We start from the raw sequence: 20,679 nt of genomic DNA, 5'->3' as shown, positions 1-20,679 counted from the left end.
TGCCTTGCAGAAGAGCCTAGAAATACAGATTCCCATATGCAGTCCAGACTTACTGGGTGAGACTCTCTGCACTAGGACCTGAGAATCTGCATTTTATTGTATCCCTTGAGTCTCCTTTAAGCAGCCAGGCTGGCCCCAGCCATTGGACTCTATTTGGAGGCCACTGCAGAGGCCAGGTTCTCTGCTCAGCGGTTTCCTGTGCAGAAAGGCTGTGTTCTTTCATCTTCCTAAATACTGTTCCTAGGTTGTTTCCTTCTCTTTGCCCATCTAGAAAATCTCCATGTCAAACAGATTGTGTTCCAAAAGCTGCTTGTGTTGGGCAAGTGGAAAACATCAGTTTTCTCTAGGGATCTCATTCTGAGGTGGTACTGCTCAAAATCTTGGTGCTGAACGTGTGTTTTTGAGATTTCCAGTCTATCACAGGGCTGCAAGGTGCAAATATCAAGAAAAATAAATTATGAGAAAGACAAAGTGAAAAAGACATACAAAATACAAGTGTCATTCTTTTTATTCTTAGTTTGGACAGATATCCCATTCTCCTACACTGGTCCCAGTTTCTGAAGCTTCCTGTAATGATCAGTGGTTACCTTGCTGCCCACATAACTGCAAACCCTTCTGTACAAAGTGTGCTTGCTCCAAGGCAGTGCAAAGTAGAAGTTGTTACAAATGGTTCCCGTAACAAATTTGTTTGGCGGCCTTTTCCCTTGAATGAGACAGTGGTTATTTTTGCTAAAGCAGAAAGGAAATGTGATACTATTGGGCTGTGTTTTGCTCTCTGGAGTAATCCTGCTTGGGGAAAATGGAGGCTTGTTCCAGAATGCAGAAATCCCATTAAATTAGGCAGTCTTGGGCTGGAGGACATCTGCCTGCATCCCCAGTGCCTCACAGCTCACATCTGTAAAGGCCACTTAGGTGGGACACCATCAAGACATTGAAAATCGGCAGAAGGAAGGCAGGAAGGGGAGGAGAGGATCGAACCTGTCAAAATAGATATTCGGAAAATCTGTGTTCTAAAATAAGGCAGCCCTTCCCTCACAGCACACTTATTCCTAATTTCAACAGGACTCTGAGCCTTGCCCCACAGCGTCGCAGCCTACAGCAAATTAGAAACTAGGGTGTGGGGGGCGATGTTATTCCACCAGTAACACCCTTGGGACACAAGGTGTTTGCCCTCCTACCTCTCTATCGCCTTCCCAATAAAGGGTCAAGATAAAACAGTGTGCATTTATAGTGTTGAGAGAGTTAAGTGAGCTGAGATGTATTAGAACCTTAGCCTTGCACAGCGTCAGCCGCGTGGTAAGTGTTCCATAAATCTTCGTTTAGAAAAAGTGGCAAATTCCCGGCTGCTAGTAAACAAAGGAGGGAAGACAGACAAAACGGAACAGCAACAACAACAGAAACCCCGAGAACTAGATGCCTAACAATCTGAGTCTGTGTCTTGAAGGAATGTGCATCCTGTCCTCTGATTGCAAAGCCAGGCCTTCTGTGGCCCCACGACGCTGCCTCCTAGCCCTCCTAAGGGGGGTGGGAGTGGAGCTTTACCCCATGGTGGCAAACACCTGGCTCCATGGATCTCAAAGCGGGGTGATGGTGCCCCCCCCACCCGGGGGACATCTGGCATCCTCTGGAGACATTTTGAGTTCTCACAACTTAGAGGGTGCTACTGGCATCCTGTGGGTGGAGACTGGAAGTGCTGTTCAGCATTCTTTGCTGCACAGGGCAGCGCCCACAAGAAATAACAATCTGGTCCAAAATGGCAACCATGCCAAGACTGAGAAATCCTGGTTACTTGACACAGCAGGTCGACTGGCCTGGGAGTCACTGCCCAGAGAGGCAAAGGGGGAATGTCCAGTGGAAACAGCTGCCCTGAGCACACAGGGCACGCTGACACCTGCTGATTCCCCCCATCCTTAAGGTCCTGTCTTGTTTCTAACACCACGTGGATCTTCTTGCCAGATGCATTAAAGTGTGAGAAGAGTTAAAAATCACTTATAACTGGAGCGACTAGGGATTAAAGAGGATAAAAAATTTGAACCCGACTCAAAGGATGAGCATGTTTTTCTTTCTTTCTTCAGCACATTGGCTGGGTGTGGTGGCTTCATGCCTGTAATCCCAGCACTTTGGAAGGCCAAGGTGGGAGGATTGCTTGAGGACAGGGGTTCAAGATCAGCCTAGGCAACATAGCAAGTTCCCATTTATACAATTCTTTTTTTTTTTAATTAGCCAGGCTTTGTGGTGCATGCCTGTAGTCCCAGCTACTCAGGAGGCTGAGGCAGGAGGATCACTGGAGCTCAGGAGTTCAAGGCTGCAATGAATTATGATTGTGCCACTGCACTCCAGCCTGTGCAACAGAGCAAGACCTTGCCTCAAAACATATTTATTAAGCACCTACTACATGTCAGGGCCTTGGTCTAAGCCCTGGTATGCAACAGTCAGCTAGACAAAGATAGTCTTGGCTTTTACAGAACCTCTCTTCTTGTAAGGAAGATAGATTGTTAAAGAAGTAAACAGACTTTTAGAGGAGTGCTGTGAGACAGTGCAATGTGGGAAGGGGTATGGGTAAAAGAATCCTGCTTTATAAGGGGGGTTGGGGACGAACTCTCTGAGGAGGTGCAGTTTGAACTGAGATTGGCATGAGGAGAAGGATTGAGCCTTGAGAAGTTAGGGAAAGCGTGTTCCAGCCTGCAGCCAGGCAGGTGACTTGAGGGTGTCCAGGGTGAGGGAGGGTGTCAGAGGGAGTGAGGGAGTCCAGGGTGAGGGAGGGTGTCGGAGGGAGTGAGGGAGTCCAGGGTGAGGGAGGGTGTCGGAGGGAGTGAGGGAGTCCAGGGTGAGGGAGGGTGTCGGAGGGAGTGAGGGAGTCCAGGGTGAGGGAGGGTGTCGGAGGGAGTGAGGGTGTCCAGGGTGAGTGAGGGTGTCAGAGGGAGTGAGGGTGTCCAGGGTGAGTGAGGGTGTCAGGGTGAGGACTGAAGGTGTCAGGGTGAGTGATGGTGTCAGGGTGAGGAGTAAGGGTGTCCAGGGTGAGGAGTGAGGGTGTCAGGGTGAGGAGTGAGGGTGTCCAGGGTCAGGGTGTCAGGGGGAGTGAGGGTGTCAGGGTGAGGAGTGAGGGTGTCAGGGTTAGTGAAGGTGTCAGGGTGAGGAGGGAGGGTGTCAGGAGGAGTAAGGGTGTCAGGAGGAGTAAGGGTGTCAGGGTGAGGAGTGAGGATGTCCAGAGTGAGGAGTGAGGGTGTCAGGGGTGTGAGGGTGTCAGGGTGAGGGGGGAGGGTGTCGGGGGGAGTGAGGGTGTTCACAGTGAGGAGTGAGGGTGTCAGGGTGAGGAGTGAGGGTGTCAGGGTGAGTGAGGGTGTTGGGGGAGTGAAGGTGTCAGGGTGAGGAGTTAGGGTATTAGGGGGAGTGAGATTGTCAGGGGGAGTGAGGGTGTCAGGGGGAGCAGTGAGGGTGTCAGGGTGAGGAGTGAGGGTGTCAGTGGGAGCAGTGAGGGTGTAGGAGAGTGAAGGTGTCAGTGGGGTGTGAGGGTGTCGGGGAGTGAGGGTGTCTGGGGAAGTGAGGGTGTTGGGGTGAGGAGTGAGGGTGTCAGGGTGAGTGAGGGTGTTAGGGGGAGTGAAGGTGTCAGAGTGAGGTGTGAGAGTGTCAGGTGGAGTGAGGGTGTCAGGGTGACGAGTGAGGGTATTAGGGGGAATGAGATTGTCGGGGAGTGAGAGTGTCTGGGGAAGTGAGGGTGTCAGTGGGAGCAGTGAGGGTGTCGGGGAGTGAAGGTGTCAGGGTGAGGTGTGAGGGTGTCAGGGTGAGGAGGGAGGGTGTTGGGGGAGTGAGGGTGTCAGGGTGAGGAGGGAGGGTGTTGGGGGAGTGAGGGTATTGGGGGAAGTGAGAGTGTCAGGGTGAGGAGTGAGGGTGTCAGGGGGATTGAGGGTGTCAGGGTGAGGAGTGAGGGTGTCAGGGGGAGTGAGGGTGTCAGTGTGAGGAGTGAGGGTGTCAGGGGGAGTGAGGGTGTCGGGGAGTGAGTGTCAGGGTGAGGAGTGAGGGTGTCAGGGGGATTGAGAGTGTCAGGGTGAGGAGTGAGGGTGTCAGGGGGATTGAGGGTGTCAGGGTGAGGAGTGAGGGTGTCCGGGGGAGTGAGAGTGTCAGGGTGAGGAGTGAGGGTGTCAGGGTGAGGAGTGAGGGTGTCGGGGAGTGAGGGTGTCGGGGAGTGAGAGTGTCAGGGTGAGGAGTGAAGGTGTCAGGGGGAGTGAGGGTGTCAGGGTGAGGAGTGAGGGTGTCAGGGGGAGTGAGGGTGTCGGGGAGTGAGTGTCAGGGTGAGGAGTGAAGGTGTCCGGGGGAGTGAGGGTATCAGGGTGAGGAGTGAGGGTGTCGGGGGAGTGAGGGTGTCGGGGGAGTGAGGGTGTCGGGGGAGTGAGGGTGTCAGGGAGTGAGGGTGTCAGGGGGAGTGAGGGTGTCAGGGTGAGGTGTGAGGGTGTCAGGGGAGTGAGGGTATCAGGGTGAGGAGTGAGGGTGTCCGGGGGATTGAGGGTGTCAGGGGGAGTGAGGGTGTCGGGGAGTGAGGGTGTCGGGGAGTGAGGGTGTCGGGGAGTGAGAGTGTCAGGGTGAGGAGTGAAGGTGTCCGGGGGATTGAGGGTATCAGGGTGGGGAGTGAGGGTATCAGGGTGAGGAGTGAGGGTATCGGGGGAGTGAGGGTGTCCCGGGGAGTGAGGGTGTCGGGGGAGTGAGGGTGTCGGGGGAGTGAGGGTGTCAGGATGAGGATGAGGGTGTCGGGGGAGTGAGGGTGTCAGGATGAGGATGAGGGTGTCGGGGAGTGAGGGTGTCGGGGAGTGAGGGTGTCAGGGTGAGGTGTGAGGGTGTCAGGGGAGTGAGGGTATCAGGGTGAGGAGTGAGGGTGTCTGGGGGATTGAGGGTGTCGGGGGGAGTGAGGGTGTCAGGGTGAGGTGTGAGGGTGTCAGGATGAGGTGTGAGGGTGTCAGGGGAGTGAGGGTATCAGGGTGAGGATTGAGGGTGTCGGGGGGATTGAGGGTGTCGGGGGGAGTGAGGGTGTCAGGGTGAGGTGTGAGGGTGTCAGGGGAGTGAGGGTATCAGGGTGAGGAGTGAGGGTGTCCGGGGGATTGAGGGTGTCGGGGGGAGTGAGAGTGTCAGAGTGAGGAGTGAGGGTGTCGGGGAGTGAGGGTGTCGGGGAGTGAGAGTGTCGGGGGAGTGAGGGTGTCAGGGTGAGGAGCGAGGGTGTCGGGGTGAGGAGTGAAGGTGTCGGGGAGTGAGGGTGTCAGGGTGAGGAGTGAGGGTGTCACAGGGAGTGAGGGTGTCAGGATGAGGAGTGAGGGTGTCAGGGGGATTGAGGGTGTCAGGGCGAGTGCACATGTGTGGTGGGGAAGTGTTTGCAGTGCTTCAGGCGCAGCTCTTCTTTCATCTAGTTTAAAATTGTGCTCTGAGTTTAGATTTTAGTAGAACAAAGGCCTTACAAAGAATGTGAAAACATTATGCTACCTGCTTACAGGCAATTAAAAAGGAGAATCAAGCTGACAGTGCCCGGTGTGGGGTGGGGTGGAGAAGGCCCCAGAGACTATTGTGTTATTCAACAGTGTCCTGGGCTGGTTTCTCTGGAAATGGCCCTGAGGCATGGATGTAAGTGTGGCTAGCTTACTGGGAGATGATCCCAGTGATGCAAGACAGGCGAGCCCTAAGATTCAGGCATAGCCCAGGAGGGTTCTTGGCTTTGCCCAGAAAAGAACTCAAGGGCAAGCCAGTGGTGTTAGCAACTTTTATTGAAGTGGCCAGTCGCGCACAGCAGCAACAGAGGTGCTGCTCCTTGCAGAGCAGGGCTGCGCCATAGGCTGTGTGCCCAGAGTAGCAGCTCAGAGGCAGTTCTGCAGTCCTGTTTGTACCCACTTTTAATTATATGCAAATTAAGGGGCAGTTAATGCAGACATTTCCAGGGCGAGGGTGGTAACTTCTGGGTTGTCGGGTCGTTGCCATGGAAAGGGGCGGTAACTTCTGGGTGTTGCCAGAGCCATGGTGAACTGACTTGGCACAGGTGGGTGTGTCCTGTGGAAACTGGCATCTGCCCTGGACCTGTTTTAGCTAATGCTCAGTTTGGTCTGAGTGCCTGAGCCCCGCTTCCAGAGTTGAGTCCCACCTCCTACCTCATTCCCCCTTCAGAGATTAGATACTCCTCCTTAATCTTAAGGGGGCTGCCGAAGGGCGGAGATCTGTTTTCTGTAACTACTTCCTGCTGAGTTTATGGACGTAGGCCCTGCCTAGCAGTGGAGGAGTAAAAATCTCTGGATACCTGAACTAAGGGGCCCAGAGGCAGGACGATTTCATTCTCCGTGTCAGTGGACAGGATGGGCTGGAAGTCTTGTGCCAGCATTGTCTCTGGAACTGTGGTAATCTAGAATACACAAACTTTACTAAGAGGTTAAAGAAGCAAGGACCAAAAAATTGTAACAAGACAGTTGTCAAAGGTCCTAGAAGAGGTGAAAAATAGGTGAGACTTGGGAAGGCACTTTTGATGGTTGACCAGATATAGTTGGGGTCAGTGCCCTGATTATTTCTGTGTAACTAGCTAGCTTGCTTATAGAGCTTTTGAATGTTAACCTCAACCTGTCCAGAGTAAACATATGTGCAGTAGGTTTTATTAATAACTGCACAAGACTCTACCTTGTTCATCTAGTAAATTATCCAATGCTAGTCTGTTATCGACAACTACATTTGCCAGGTCTAAGGAACTCTTGAATTCTCTTTAATGCCTGACCTCCGTTGGTGGCTAAGGGTTCTAGGATTTGAGCCAAGTTCTTTAGCGTTAACTCATGGTAGGCAAAGCCACCCCAGGGTGCTGCTAGTCCTATTGGCGCCCTGATTCCTGCCAGAATTAATTGTATTGCTCACTTATTTCTGGTATTCTTGGGTCCCAGGGGTTACAGATTGTGACCCCTGGAGGGGCAAGAGTGGCTAACATTCATGCATGTCAGTTCCAAGTTTTTTAGATACAAGGGAAAGCTATTCCTTAAAGAAGAAGTGACTCCTTAGGGAGTTGGAGTGGTTATAGGGCGTGACTTCTTCCCATTCATGGTCACAAACAAAAGTGAGCCCAGCTGGGGCACCAACAGAAGCCCTGCCGAGTGTGATGTTTACGCTTCGTTGCCAGGTTGAGTCTATAGAGATATTTTCCGCCTGTTCTCGTGGTGGTGGTTGAACAATCTTTGTTTTCTAGAAGAGGGTAATACTATCACCTTCCCAGATCAGGCAGTTGTTTTTCCTTTGTGTGTTCCTACCCAGGGGAAGGTACCATATATGGTCTTTTCACTTACAAATGGCATCTCATTTACCTCCCTGTGGTCTTGGAAACTTGGCAACTGGAGTTGGATCAGAGCACCGCAGAGACGCTTCCACTTTTGTGTCATTAATGCAAGAGTGGATGCAGAAGTTAGAGTTATGAGTGCACTGGAGATATACCGAACTTCCCGGATTCAGATAATAGTGGTCAGGGCAGGGAAACAGCAGAGTTCAGGTGGGATCCACTAAGTGGGGGAGAGTTCCACTTCACAAGTAGGGGTTTGGGTATTTTGGGATTGCTATGGTTAATTAGGAAGTCTGGGGACATGGTCCTGAGATTTTCCAGGTAGGTCAGAAGATGAAACTCTCTATCCTGGGGGTGTTGATGACAAATCTAGCAACTGTAAAGATGATTCTATGATACTACAATTTTTGAAATATTTACTGTAGAATTGTGTCCACCCTCCCCCTCCACATACACACTGGCTTAAGTTAATTAGAAGAGCAAACAGAATTAACAGTGGCATCATGGTATCTGATTGGGTCTTAGAGTGGCCTCTATATCCAACAAGCCCACAGGAGATGTTTCCCAGCAGGAGGTGGCTGGTTAAAGCCATAGAAAAGAAGTACTACAGTCCGGAAGAAGTGCAAGATTAACGCTCCTATTCCCATCTACAGCATTACATTACCTCTTCTGGCTGAGTGTTGATTATTTTAAATAGGTAGCAGAGGTCTTCCAAAGCTTTACTGATATTGGTTGTGGTTGCAGTGTCCTTCCTTTGTGCCTGTGACTCATAAGAAACAGGTTTAATCCTGGATCTGTGTGCCCAAGTAGGTGTCCCCTGAAGTTTAACAGCAGTGGGGGTACTTAACAATACCTGATAAGGGCCCTTCCATTTTGGTTGTAATTGATTCTTGGGGGATCCTTGTCTTTACCTTGTCTTTAAGGTTTTAGCAAGACTAATCTCCTGGTTGAACAGGAGAGCTATCTTTTCCTTTGTGGAGAAGGACAGTATTTTATTTTTATATTGGAGGACCTTTTGAACCTGTCCTAAATTCTAAAGGGGAGGTGGAATGTTCATATAGGTAATTACTACAAGCCAAGACCACAGCAGCTCAACACATAAAATCCATAGACAAATCAGTTTTACAACCCCATTTCCTAGCTTCTAGTTCTTGGCTTCCATACTGCTCAAAAAGACTTCAAGGGCCAGTGAGTGCCCGCCCACCTCCACATTCATCCACACTGTGCAGATGACTTACACAGACCATCTACAACGTGGTTGAATTTCCTAACATGTTCTATACTACCTCTTTCTTAAATAACCCGTTATTTTACTCTAGGATAGGAATTTACAAGATTTCTCCACATATAAAATTACTCTTTCTTTATGTCCTTCCTTGCAAAACAAACAAAAAATACATTTTCTATTCATAATGTTCTTTACATCTCTCTTTTCTACTCACTGGTTCACTTGTGTTTTGAACCTCCCATTTAATAACTTCTGGATTAGACAAAAAAATTTTTCTCGATAAAGAATACATTTCTTCAGCACATTTTATTTAAACCTAGGAAGGAAGAAATTGTGAACTTCGCACTAGACATTGTCATTCTATAGATGAGAACCATTCTACCTTTTTGATTTTAAACCACACATTAAGCATATCCCATTTATGTGTATTTAATTATTTCACTTTTAACTGTTTTATGTAGATCACCGAGAAGCAAGATACCATGCAAAGCTAGTCACCATTTAAAGCCATTTTAACCATTTTGAAGCCTATGAACATCAGTGACTTACCTAGGTAAAAATCCTAAAGTTAAATTTTAGAAGATACAAGATTCTCTTCAAACTAATAAGCTTTCACTAGTCTTATTTGTTGAATGAGAGTTCTTTTATCTAGAAGCCAATTTGATAGCACGCTAAACACAACACATATCACAATACATGTACATATACCCAGAAACGTATTAAATAAAACAACCTATACAAGACAACTGGGTTCGAGTTGTTTACAGAACTGGGACCCATCTACCTGGCCAAATTTTGTTTGTCCTGATAGGTATGGAAAACAGGAAGAGGCAGGACAGGGAATCCCATAGCATCAACTGAAAAGGGGAGGGAGCAAACTGCATTGCTCAAAAGGAGATTCTGGAGTTCCCAAGCCACTGGAGCACACACCCAGCAGTGGAAATACCAAGGAAAAATGTTCAGGCAGCTGCTTATCTGCCACTGTGGAAAGCTGTCCTCTGGGACAGTAAACAGCTCACTGGGGCTAGTAGAAGAAGGTTAGCTCTAGTATTGATGGAAGCTTTTTGTTGTTATTGTTCTCCCTCACCAGAGCAGTTAGGACATTCTCATTGCCAGGGGCCCTTTTGCTTATAGTATGCACAGTGAGTCTGGCCTAGGGGTCGCCAGGTCAGGGGCTCTTGTCCAGGCATCCCAGATGCCAATTTTGTAACATTTTCTCAAGATGAGTAACCCTGAGGGGGAAGGGGGCTTAAAGTCACTGTTAACAATTGTACTTGTTGGCTATTTCTTTTTACTCCCGTTTTGCCCTGTCCGTATTGTTGTAAACTTTAAAGGCTATGTTTAAGCATTGTCTCGTAGGACTTGAAGGTCCTATTGTTGATTTTTGTAGATTCCTCCTAATGTCAGGAGAAGATTAAATGATAAAATGTGTACCCAGGAGAGCTTGCCCTTTTGGAGTGTCTGGGTCTGCATTAGTATATTTCCTGAGTGCTTCAACGAAATGACCCTGAAACTGAGCAGGATTTTCATCTTTTCCCTGAGTTATTTCTTTCACCTTGTCATAATTGACTGGCTTAACCACACACTTTTTCCTCTCCTTTTTTTTTCCCACACAGCACAGCAAGCGGATGACAATATTTGTAAGTCATGGCAATTTAAAGAACATGGTCAATGTAACAAACTCTTGTATAAGCTTTTCTGGATTATCTGAAAACTGGCCAATTCTTTCCTTTTATAACGTCCAATTAGACACAGAAAATGGCATATGTACTCTTTGAGCGTTCCCTCGTTTCCATCAGCTACTTCCCACAGCGGACACAGGCTTGACTTTAGGGGCTGATATGGGGCCGCACTCCTGGTGTACTGGTTGGGCTCATTTTCTTGGGCAGCGGACGGTATAGGCTAGGGCTAGTTGGATAAGGGGGAAAGGTGCCTGATGATATTGGGGTGCAATCTTTCATAGAATTGGTGAGAACCCCCACTCAGGAATGGGGGACTGAAGAGACTCTGGGGAGGCTTGTAAACTTTCTGTGGGGAGCAGCGAGCTGGGGCTCCCTCATGCATGGCATTCTAATGCCTGGGAGTAATGTGATCCAGTATAGAGCCATGAAAGTCTGTACATAAGGGATTTCTTCCCATTTTCCTTCTCTTTTACAAAATAAGGCTAATCTTAAAATATCATTATAATATATAGAACCATGTTTAGGCCAGATATATTCGTCATCTAACTTGTATTTAACCCAAATGGTGTTGCAATACGAAATGAGTTTCTTTTTCTTTAAGCCAAATTTGAATTTGCTCCAATAGCTTAAAAGACACCCTAGTGGCGAGTCCCTTGGGATGCTCCTTGTTGTCCCCATGCCTAGTAAGGATCTCTACAGAGGGTTTTAAGTAGCCTAAGTTTAGCAAAAGCCTAGTTACTTTTCCCTCTTAAATTCCCGTGTTCTTTAAAGGTGTAAATATAGATAGCAAGGTGTTATGAAAATGGATTATGAGCTGCAAATGGGCAGTCGAATGTTGAGCCTCAATTCCATAGAGATCCAGAGTTGGGTGGAGAGGGGGGCTAAACAAATGGAGGAAGGGAAAGGGGTAAACAGCGTTGCCCAAGGGGAGACCTGAGAGGCTCTGACTTGCTGGAGAACCTATCCAGTAGTGGAGACACTGAAAAAACTATTGGACTGGCCACTTGCCTACCACTGTAGGTGGCTGACTGCCAGGCCAGGAGCCTGGGAGCTCCCAATTCCTTTGACCAAGAGCAGCTTAAGCAAGGGAGTTATAAGACAGTACACAGGAAGGAGCCTGCAACTGGCTATTAGGAAAATAATACTCCTAACTTCAGGGTGGAAAAAGACAAGATCAGTATTGGCCTAGTGAAAGGGGTATAACCCACAATCCTAGAGGAAATGTCAGTGCTAAAAATCCCAGAGCATCTGGAGGGTGGCCTATAACACCGATGCTGAGAACCCAAAATGCCTGTGTTTCAGCCAACGAGGATGCCCTCACCAAAGCAGCAGTGCACAGCAGTGCCAAAAACCCTGGGGCACCCAGGGGGCGGCCAACCTGGTGAACCCAAGACCAGGTTACAAAACATAGAACAACGTGACTCTGGTATCCCAGAGTCAACACAACAGGGGACCTCTCACAACCAAGTTTCCTGCCTTAAATGATTGCCCAAATACAGTTAACAGAAAGTCAAAAGCAAACATAAGACTCCAAACAAGACATACATATTAGGACTGAAAATGAAAGCGAAGTGGAGCAATAAAATGGAGTCAGAGGAGAAAGAACCAGGTAAAGGGGTGGCAAGGATGTGCTTCAAGGTACCTAAACTGTGGGGAACTGACCACTTAGCCAAAGGCTTTTATTTCCTAGCTTACCTGATATTATTGGTGGAGGTTGCAAAGGGGACACCCACCCATCCAACAGAAGACAAAATGGCGCCAACCGGTCTTCCACGTGGGACCCGGGTTCAGGTCTCTCCAGGTTCCCCAGCTTGGGGGTGCTCAGCTTCTGTGTAGGGGGCTGGCACAGGGACCAGTAGCCCACCAAGCCTGCTGGTTGGAGCGGTGGGTCCCACACGAGGCAGCTGCACTATGGACACGTGGCTGTCCACTCAGTTTCACCATCTGCCAGGGAAAGATGATGGCTGTGAGAAGAGGCACTGGTTAGGGTTATAGCTCGGTAGTGTTGGCAGCTCTTTGTTGTTACTGCCTCAGTGTTACGGCTCTTACATCCTCAATCACAGACTGTTTCACCTTCTCTTGCTGTCTTGCCAACGGCTGTCTCTTGTCTCTCACCAATTGCTGCCTCTCTGTCTCCACTGTCTCGCCTCTCTGCCAATTGCCACCGTCTCTGCTGTCCTTGTCCCTTTGCTGGTTGCCAGATGATGCAGGACAGACAAGCCCCAAAATTGGGGCTCAGGCTGGGAGGGTTCTTGGATTTGCCCAAAAATTCAAGGGTGAGCTGGTGGTGTTAGGCAGCAGCTTTCCTGGAGGCAGCTGTGTACAACAGCGCCAGAGATGCTGCTCCTTGCAGATCAGGGCTGCTCCATAGGCTGTGTGCCTTGAGTAGCAGCTCAGAGGCAGTTCTGCAGTCATATTTATACCTACCTTTAACTATATGCAAATCAATGGGTGGTTTATGCAGATACTTCTAGGATGAGGGTGGTAACTTTAGGACCATTCGGTCATTGCCATGGAAAGGTCTGGGTGTTGCCATGGAAACGGTAAACTGACATGGCATGCTGGTGGGTGTGTCCTATGGAAAACTGCATCTGCCCTGACCTGTTTTAGCTAGTTCTCAGTTTGGTCCTATGTCCAAGCCCTGCCTCTGGAATCAAGTCCCACCTCTTGCCTCACCAGGAGTTGCAGGTAAGAGTGTGTCATGGAGGAGGTTATAAATGTGGGCCACTGAGGCCCACTGCCCCCTGAGGAACTCTGAGAGGTGACATCAGATAGACTCAGCTGTGCTGACTAGGGGGCAAGGCAGGTGGGCCTTATCACCCCCTCCTGCCAACCATGGGCAGAGGGCAGCTCCCAGGGGGTCTACTCTTCAGGATTTCTGGCTCAATAGCTGGCCAAAGAAATCATTTGCAGAGAGTCATAGGTGCTTGCATTTAGAGGCTATAGAGTCAAGTGCCCAGGAAGGGTGTGGCCAGCAGTTTGCTGCAGCTACTGTGTGCCTAGAACAGCCACTGTATGCTAGAACCATGACTGGCACAAGTTAGGATGATATTTGAGGAATGAAAGATTGAATATGTTCTACCACTGTATTTGAGAGCATTATTTTGCCCCTGGCATCACAAAACAGAGTTTTAAAACTGTTCTTTAAAATCCTAACCTGCTAACAGGCTCTAGAATCTTAACTCATGAAAGCGTCTGTGAGTTTGGAGTGTGTCTGTCATTGCTGTGTAGTACTTTGAACTTTTACTGGAAGGTGAAGATGTGATGTGTGTAGATACTGAGCAAGAGAAAATGGGTGGGGGGCAAAGGGTGATTGTGTCTGAGGTTATAAACAACCACAAAACCACCTTTGAGAATTGAGTGCTCTGAATGTAAGAGCTTGCAAACCCTTTAGAATGGTTGGGCTTTGTATCCTTGACTGGCAGCACAGCAAAGTTGCAAGCAAATGTTAAATTCCTGACCCACTACCACTTAGATGTAATCCATCAGAAAGTTTACCAAAGTATAGCTCCCACAGCTTTTGTATACATAAGAATTTACTATGTAATAGTTCGGTTATATTCTGTATAACATCAGTTCTTAAGTACACACACATTTTAAAAGTATGTAATATTGTTATTATCCTTCCATTAGTCAATAGATGTACATTTTGGCTTAACCCTGTAGTCCAGGGGCAACTTCTATGATCCCTTCTTCTTGCTCTTTGCACCCAAATAGGAGAGAAGGCAGTGCCATTCAGGAAGGTCGGGCTGTAGGCACCTGTGGGCCGTATTGATAGAGGGCGGAATCACTCTGTGCCCAGCAGAACCCACGTCTTCCCCTCCATGTCTGAGCTGGTGCTTCACTTGGGGCCTGCTCATCTCTGTCTCCGTGGACATATGCCTCATTGCCTGGGTTTATGAACCATGAGGCTAAGTAAAGAATTGAAAACTCTCAATATTTGTGTTCAGGCCTAGGGAAAGGCAGGGTGTTCCATGGTTGGCAGGCCTATGCAAACCACCCCAGAGTCCAAGGAAGCCGAGTGGCCGAGGAAGAGGCCAAATCCAGTTTCTCAGAGAGAAATATTTAATAGGGACTTATGAATGGGAGCCATGCCTGTGTCTCAAGTGGTGGCGAGACGAGATGGTGGATTCCCACCCATCACCCCCCAGACCCAGGGCTTACATACTGTAGGGAAGGAATGTCTAGGGCAGTCATAGGAAAAGGCAAGAATCCTATGTGAATCTGCCTAAGGGCAGGATTGTCTGAGCTAAGGGCAGGATTTACCAATAAGTAGTTTCTCTTACATAAGGAACAATAGATAACAGAAACCTTAGAAGCCTTCCAGGAACTGGGGTCAATCAGAAGTCAACACGGTGGTGGGCATCCAAGGATGGAGTTGCTTTAGCCTCTACACAGGGGCCTGTTCAACCTCAACCTCAACCTTAAGCCTCATGCTCCAAGCCGGCATCAACAGGGTTCTTCCTGGGGCCATTGGGTTTTAGCACAGCCAATGCCACACTGGTTACTTGGTTCCTTAGCCCTGTAATTGTCTCAGAGGCCTGCCCAGAGGACTGATTGGAGGCCAGCAGTCTTGCTCCTGTGGCCAAACAGCATCTTCTTGTGTCCCTTAAGAGTTTTGAAGGTATTTTTACATTATCTTCTACCTGGATGCTGTTGATAAGTCTGATGCAATTGTAATTCCTGATTCTCTGTATATGAACTGTTTTCTTTCCCTCCGGAAACATGTGAAATATTCTCTATGTGGTATTTGGAAATTTCTTGTTGATGTGTCTTAGTCTGGGTCTTTAAAAAAAAAATGCTGGGTACTTGGTGAATCTTTTCAGTCTAGAAACTCATAACGTTCACTTCTGAGAAGTTGTCTAGTAATTGCCTATTCTCTCTTATTGGACCTCCCATTGTTCAGATGCTGCACCTTCTAGTCTGGTCTCTCTGGTTCCCTTGTCAGTCTTTTTGGTTCTCCTCTCCATTTTCATTTCTGCCACCCATATTTCAGTTGTCAGGATCACTTTCTTTTTCTCTGAATGCTTCTCTTTTTGTTGTTGTTGTTGTTTGTTTTCACCTTATTCTTGTTTCAAAGTTGTACATCTTCTCATATTTCTCTGAGAAAATTATGATTTTGCTTAACATTTGCTTTCTGCTTCCTGCTTTTCATCCGTCTCCTCCAAGTTCCTTTTTTCGGTGTGTTTGTCCTGGTCTTTGTGTCTCATGCTAGAGACTTTCCTCAACTATCATGATGATTGGCTGGCTGTCTGTATTTAAAAGAGAAGCATTAAAATTTGATTGGAAGTGAAGGACTGTATGGAGAACAAGGTATAGAAAATATTTTCATTGTTTTATTAGTCAGGGTTCTCTAAAGGAACAGAACTAATAGGAGATAAAGACAGAGATAGAGATATAGACATAGATATAGATAAAGGGGAGTTTTTTAAGGATTAACTTACACAATCACAAGGTCCCACAATAGGCTGTCTGCAAACTTGAGGAGCAAGGAGAGCCAGTTTGTGTCTCAAAACTGAAGAATTTGGAGTCCAATGTTCAAGGGCAGGAAGTGTCCAGCATGGGAGAAAGACGTAGGCTGGGAGGCTAGACCAGTCTCTCCTTTTCACGTTTTTCTTCTGCTTTATATTCCCTGGCAGCTGATTAGATGGTGCCCTCCAGATTAAGGGTGGGTCTGCCTTCCCCAGCCCACTGCCTCAAATGTTAAGCTCTTTTGAGAACACCCTGACAGACACACCCAGGATCAATACTTTGTATCCTTCAATCCAGTCAAGTTGACACTCAGTATTAACCGTCACAAGTCCGCCCTTGTCAACTTGAACCCATGCACATCTCCTGAGATCATACATAATCTTCAAATAAAGACAATAATGAGGTCATAATTATGCCTAACATAATACGGCTATTCTTTGTACAACCTGAAACACACCAGTCCCCAACCCAAATACTATTACATAAGGTTAACAATACTTAAATGCTGATTTGAAGTCTATAAATCTTATGTCACATGCTAAAGGAAAAAGGAAATAAAATGAAGATATTTTCTTAGTACAAGTATAAACATGCACAAACATGTTTTTAACAAAACAAGGAAAAAATACTCATGACAATTACAGTCCTTGTTTCTGCAGCTGGTCACGTGGTTGTAGCCGGTATTGATGACTGCCTTCTTCTACTACCCATTCTGTATTCCCTTTGCCTTCAGGAAACACCTCAGCAGGTCGTGGTTTTTTTCCTGGTGGAGTGACCCAAACCTTCATTCCTGAAGGATCTGGGCCATTTGTAGTTCTGCCTGGATTGGGCTGTTGTAGTTTCCCATTGGCCTTAATCACAGGGCATGGTAATACTAAGAGATGCCCTAATGGATCTCCTGTATTCCATGCATACTCTTCCTTACCTCCATTGTGGAGCAGTAGACTGATTTCATCTTGACAGTCCATGTCAGTCACCCCAGCCAACACTGTAAGTCCCTTCTTAGCTTGTTGACTTCAAGGTAGGAGGAGCCCAAAGTGTCCGGATGGGAATCTGAACTTCCAGTTTAATGGGATCGTTGTTGTGTCTCCTGGTGGCAGTGTTCCTCCCTCTGGAACTAAGACCTCTAGGCCAGCAGAACGTAATGTTGTGGGAACAGGAAGCAAAAGTTTTGCTACTTAATCACTAGGGGTGATGGTGAGTGGTGCCACTTCCACTTCCACACCTTGATTCCTGGACCCGTGAATCCTGGCTACGGGAGAAACAGGACCATATATTGGACGCTGATTCAGAGCATACACGGCCTTCTGGAGAACTTTGTCCCAGCCATGCAAAGTATTGTCACCTAGTTGGCATTGTAATCGTTACTTCAAAAGGCCATTCCAACATTCTGTCAATCCAGCTGCTTCAGGATGATGGGGAGAACATGGTAAGACCAGTGAATTCCACAAGCATGAGCTCACTGCCACACTTCTTTAGCCATAAAATGAGTGCCTTGGTCAGAGGCAATGCTGTATGGAATACCATGATGGTGCATAAGGTATTCCATGAACCCACAGATGGTAGTCTTGGCAGAACCATTGCGTGCAGGATAGGCAAACCCATATCCGGAGTAAGTGTCTATTCCAGTGGGAACAAACCTCTGCCCTTTCCATGATAGAAGGGATCCAATATAATCAACCTGCCTCCAGGTAGCTGGCTGATCATCCCTAGAAATGGTCCCATATCAAGGACTCAGTGTTGGTCTCTGTTGCTGGCAAACTGGGCACTCAGCAGTGGCCGTAGCCAGGTCAGCCTTGGTGAGTAGAAGTCCATGTTGCTGAGCCCATGTGTAACCTCCATCCCTGCCACCATGGCCACTTTGTTCATGGACCCATTAGGCAATGACAGGGGTGGCTGGGGAAAGAGGCTGAGTGGTGTCCACAGAATGGGTCATCCTGTTCACTTGATCATTAAAATTCTTCTCTGCTGAGGTCACCCGTTGGTGAGCACTCACATGGGATACAAATATCTTCACAATTTTTGACCACTCAGAGAGGTCCTTCCACATCCCTCTTCCCCAAATTTCTTTGTCACCAATTTTCCAATCATGCTTCTTCCAAGTCCCTGATGATCCAGCCAAACCATTGGCTACGGCCCATGAATCAGTATATAATTGCACATCTGGCCATTTCTCCTTCCATGCAAAGTGCACACCAGGTGCACTGCTTGAAGTTCTGCCCACTGGGAAGATTTCCCTTCACCGCTGTCCTTCATGGATGCTCTAGAAAGGGGCTATAGTGCTGCAGCTGTCCATTTTCGGGTGGTGCCTGCATATCATGCAGAACCATCTGTGAACCAAGCCCTAGTCTTCTCTTCCTCTGTCAACAGATCATAGGGAACTCCCCGTGAGGCCATCAGTACAGGCTGAGGGAGAGAAGGCAGGGTGGCAGGAGTGGAGACCATGGGCATTTGAACCACTTCCTCATGTAATGTACTTGTGCCTTCAGGATCTGCTCGAGCCTGATCGCCTATTTACCACTTCCATTTGATGATGGAGTGCTGCTGTGCATGACCCACTTTATAGCTAGATGGGTCAGAAAGCACCCAGTTCATGATAGGCAGTTCAGGTCACATGGTGACTTGATGTCCCATAGTCAGACATTCAGTTTCCACCAAAGCCCAGTAACAGGCCAAGAGCTGTGTCTCAAAAGGAGAGTAGTTATCTGCAGAAGATGACAGGGCCTTGCTCCAATATTCTAGAGGCCTCCACTGTTATTCACCTATGGAGGCCTGCCAAAGGCTCCAGTCAGCATCCCTATCTGCCCCTGACACCTGAAGCACCATTGGATCTGCTGAGTCATATGGCCCAAGTGGCAGAGCAGCTTGCACGGCAGCCTGGACCTGTTGCAGATCCTTCTCCTGTTCTGGATCCCACTCAAAACTGGCAGTTTTTCAGGTCACTTGATAAATGGGCTGGAGCAATACACCCAAATGAGGAATGTGTTGCCTTCAAAATCCAAATAGGCCCACTAGGCATTGTACCTCTTTCTTGGTTGTAGGAGGGACCAAATGCAGCAACTTATCCTTCACCGTAGAAGGACTATCTTGACAAGCCCCCATATCACTGGATCCCTAGAAATTATGCTGAGGTAGAAGGTTTATCTCCCATCCTCTGGTACATAAATGTCTCACCAACAAGTCCAATGTGTTTGCTACTTCCTGATCACTGGATCCAATCAGCACCATGTCATCAACGTAATGGACCAGTGTGATATCTCATGGAAACGAAAAGAGAGCAAGGTCTCTCCGAATAAGATTATGACACAAAGCTGGAGAGTTGATATACCCCTGAGGTAGGACAGTAAAGATGTATTGCTGGCCTTGCCAGCAGAAGGCAAATTGCTTCTGCTGGGCCTTAAGGACAGGAATGAAGAGAAAGGCATTTGCCAGGTCAATGGCTGCCTACCAGGTACCAGGAGATGTGTTAATTTGCCCAAGCAATGAAACCATATCTAGTACAGCAGCTACAATTGGAGTCACCACTTGGTTAAGCTTACAGTAATCCACTGTCATTCTCCAAGATCCATCTGTCTTCTGCACAGGCCAAATGGGAGAGTTGAATGGGGATGTGGTGGGAATTACCACCCCTGTATCCTTCAGGTCCTTGATGGTGGCACTAATCTCTGCAGCCCCTCCAGGGATGTGACATGGTTTTTGATTTACTATTTTTCTAGGTAGAGGCAGCTCTAATGGCTTCCATTTGGCCTTTCTCACCATAATAGCCCTCACCCTACCAGTCAGGGAGCCAGTGTGGGGGTTCTGCCTGCTGCTAAGTATATCTGTGCCAGTTCTGCATTCTGGCACTGGGAAAATGACCACAGGATGAGTCTGGGGACCCACCAGACCGCTGTAAGTTGGACCTGAGCTAAAACTCCATTAATTCCTGACTTCCATAAACCCCTACTTTACTGGAGGACCACAGTGACATTTTGGGTCCCCTGGAATTAACATCAGCTCAGAGCCAGTGTCTAGTCCCTGAAATGTCTGATCATCTTCCTTTCCCCAGGGCACAGTTACTCTGATAAAAGGCCGGAGGTCTCCTTGGGGAAGGATGGGAGAAAGATTCACTGCATAAATTGTCGGTAATGTAGTGGGATCCTTCCTCAAGGGGACCCGACCTCCCCTTCATTCAAAGGGTTCTGGGTCTGTAAACTGGCTCAAGTCTGGAAATTGATTGAAGGGCCATGATTCTCTGTTTTTATAATTCAAATTAGTCTTTTGTCCATTTGACCTAGAAGTTTTCTGCTTGTATAAATTAAGTAGGAATGCAGTCGGCTTCCTATCAATTTCACTTCTAGGAACACCATGATTAATTAACCAATGCCAGAGCTCTACACGAGTCAGATTATTCTGATTGCAGCTTTGCCTCTGCTGTCCATTGTGGTAGCTATGCCCACCTGACCTTATCATATCTAGTTTTTGAAACATGGCAAGGAAAACGATTCCATGTAACCTGACCATATCAGCTGGATGACTGAATAAAACACCTTCTCAGCTCGCTTTCCTCTGGCCTGAAGCTTTTCGCTGTAGCTGCTTTTGCAACAAAGGACACAGTTGCAGACAGTGAATCCTAAATGGAAGTTTCCTGGGGGACTCTAGGGAAAGCTTATATTTTCCTGATAAAACTGTCAAGTGTGGCCAAGATAATACTTCCCCCGTTTTCTGACTTTAATGAAAATACAAGGCCCTTAACAGAGATAGCTGACTTCTGACTTTGGGAGAGAGGTCAGGGAACAGCAGTGATGCCGATGCTGATGTTTTTGAGATATTGGTCTGATATCACTAGAGGCTTCCTTTACATATTTGAGCCATCCTAAATCTGTAATTTTCTCTTTACTTGTAGCCAAAAATATATTCCAAATGTTTCACCCTCATACTTTTTGAGAAAAAAAAATAGTTTAATAATAATAAAGTAGCTTAAGGCAATTTCCCATTCTTTTCCTGTCTTTAAAGCCAGCAAAGCATGGCAGGACACA

At 47.6% G+C, this 20,679-nt stretch overlaps 1 protein-coding gene and 1 long non-coding RNA gene across 4 annotated transcripts in view; one reads left to right on the top strand and one right to left on the bottom strand.

Annotated features, from left to right (window-relative positions):
• BACE2 (beta-secretase 2) overlaps positions 1 to 20,679 on the top strand; it is a 111,353-nt gene that overhangs the window by 8,826 nt on the left and 81,848 nt on the right. The gene's annotated exons all lie outside the window — the stretch shown is intronic.
• Positions 11,992 to 15,773, bottom strand: LOC144339648 (uncharacterized). Its single transcript, XR_013414904.1, has 2 exons — positions 15,634 to 15,773; positions 11,992 to 15,441 (listed from the first exon to the last, which is right to left on the bottom strand). It is a non-coding gene; the product is annotated as an uncharacterized LOC144339648 (long non-coding RNA).

The sequence above is a fragment of the Macaca mulatta genome, chromosome 3 (assembly GCF_049350105.2).
Source record: "Macaca mulatta isolate MMU2019108-1 chromosome 3, T2T-MMU8v2.0, whole genome shotgun sequence".
NCBI classification, from domain to species: Eukaryota; Metazoa; Chordata; class Mammalia; order Primates; family Cercopithecidae; genus Macaca; species Macaca mulatta.
Note: the sequence above shows the minus strand (reverse complement) of the source record. Positions and strands in the feature narration are given on the sequence as shown.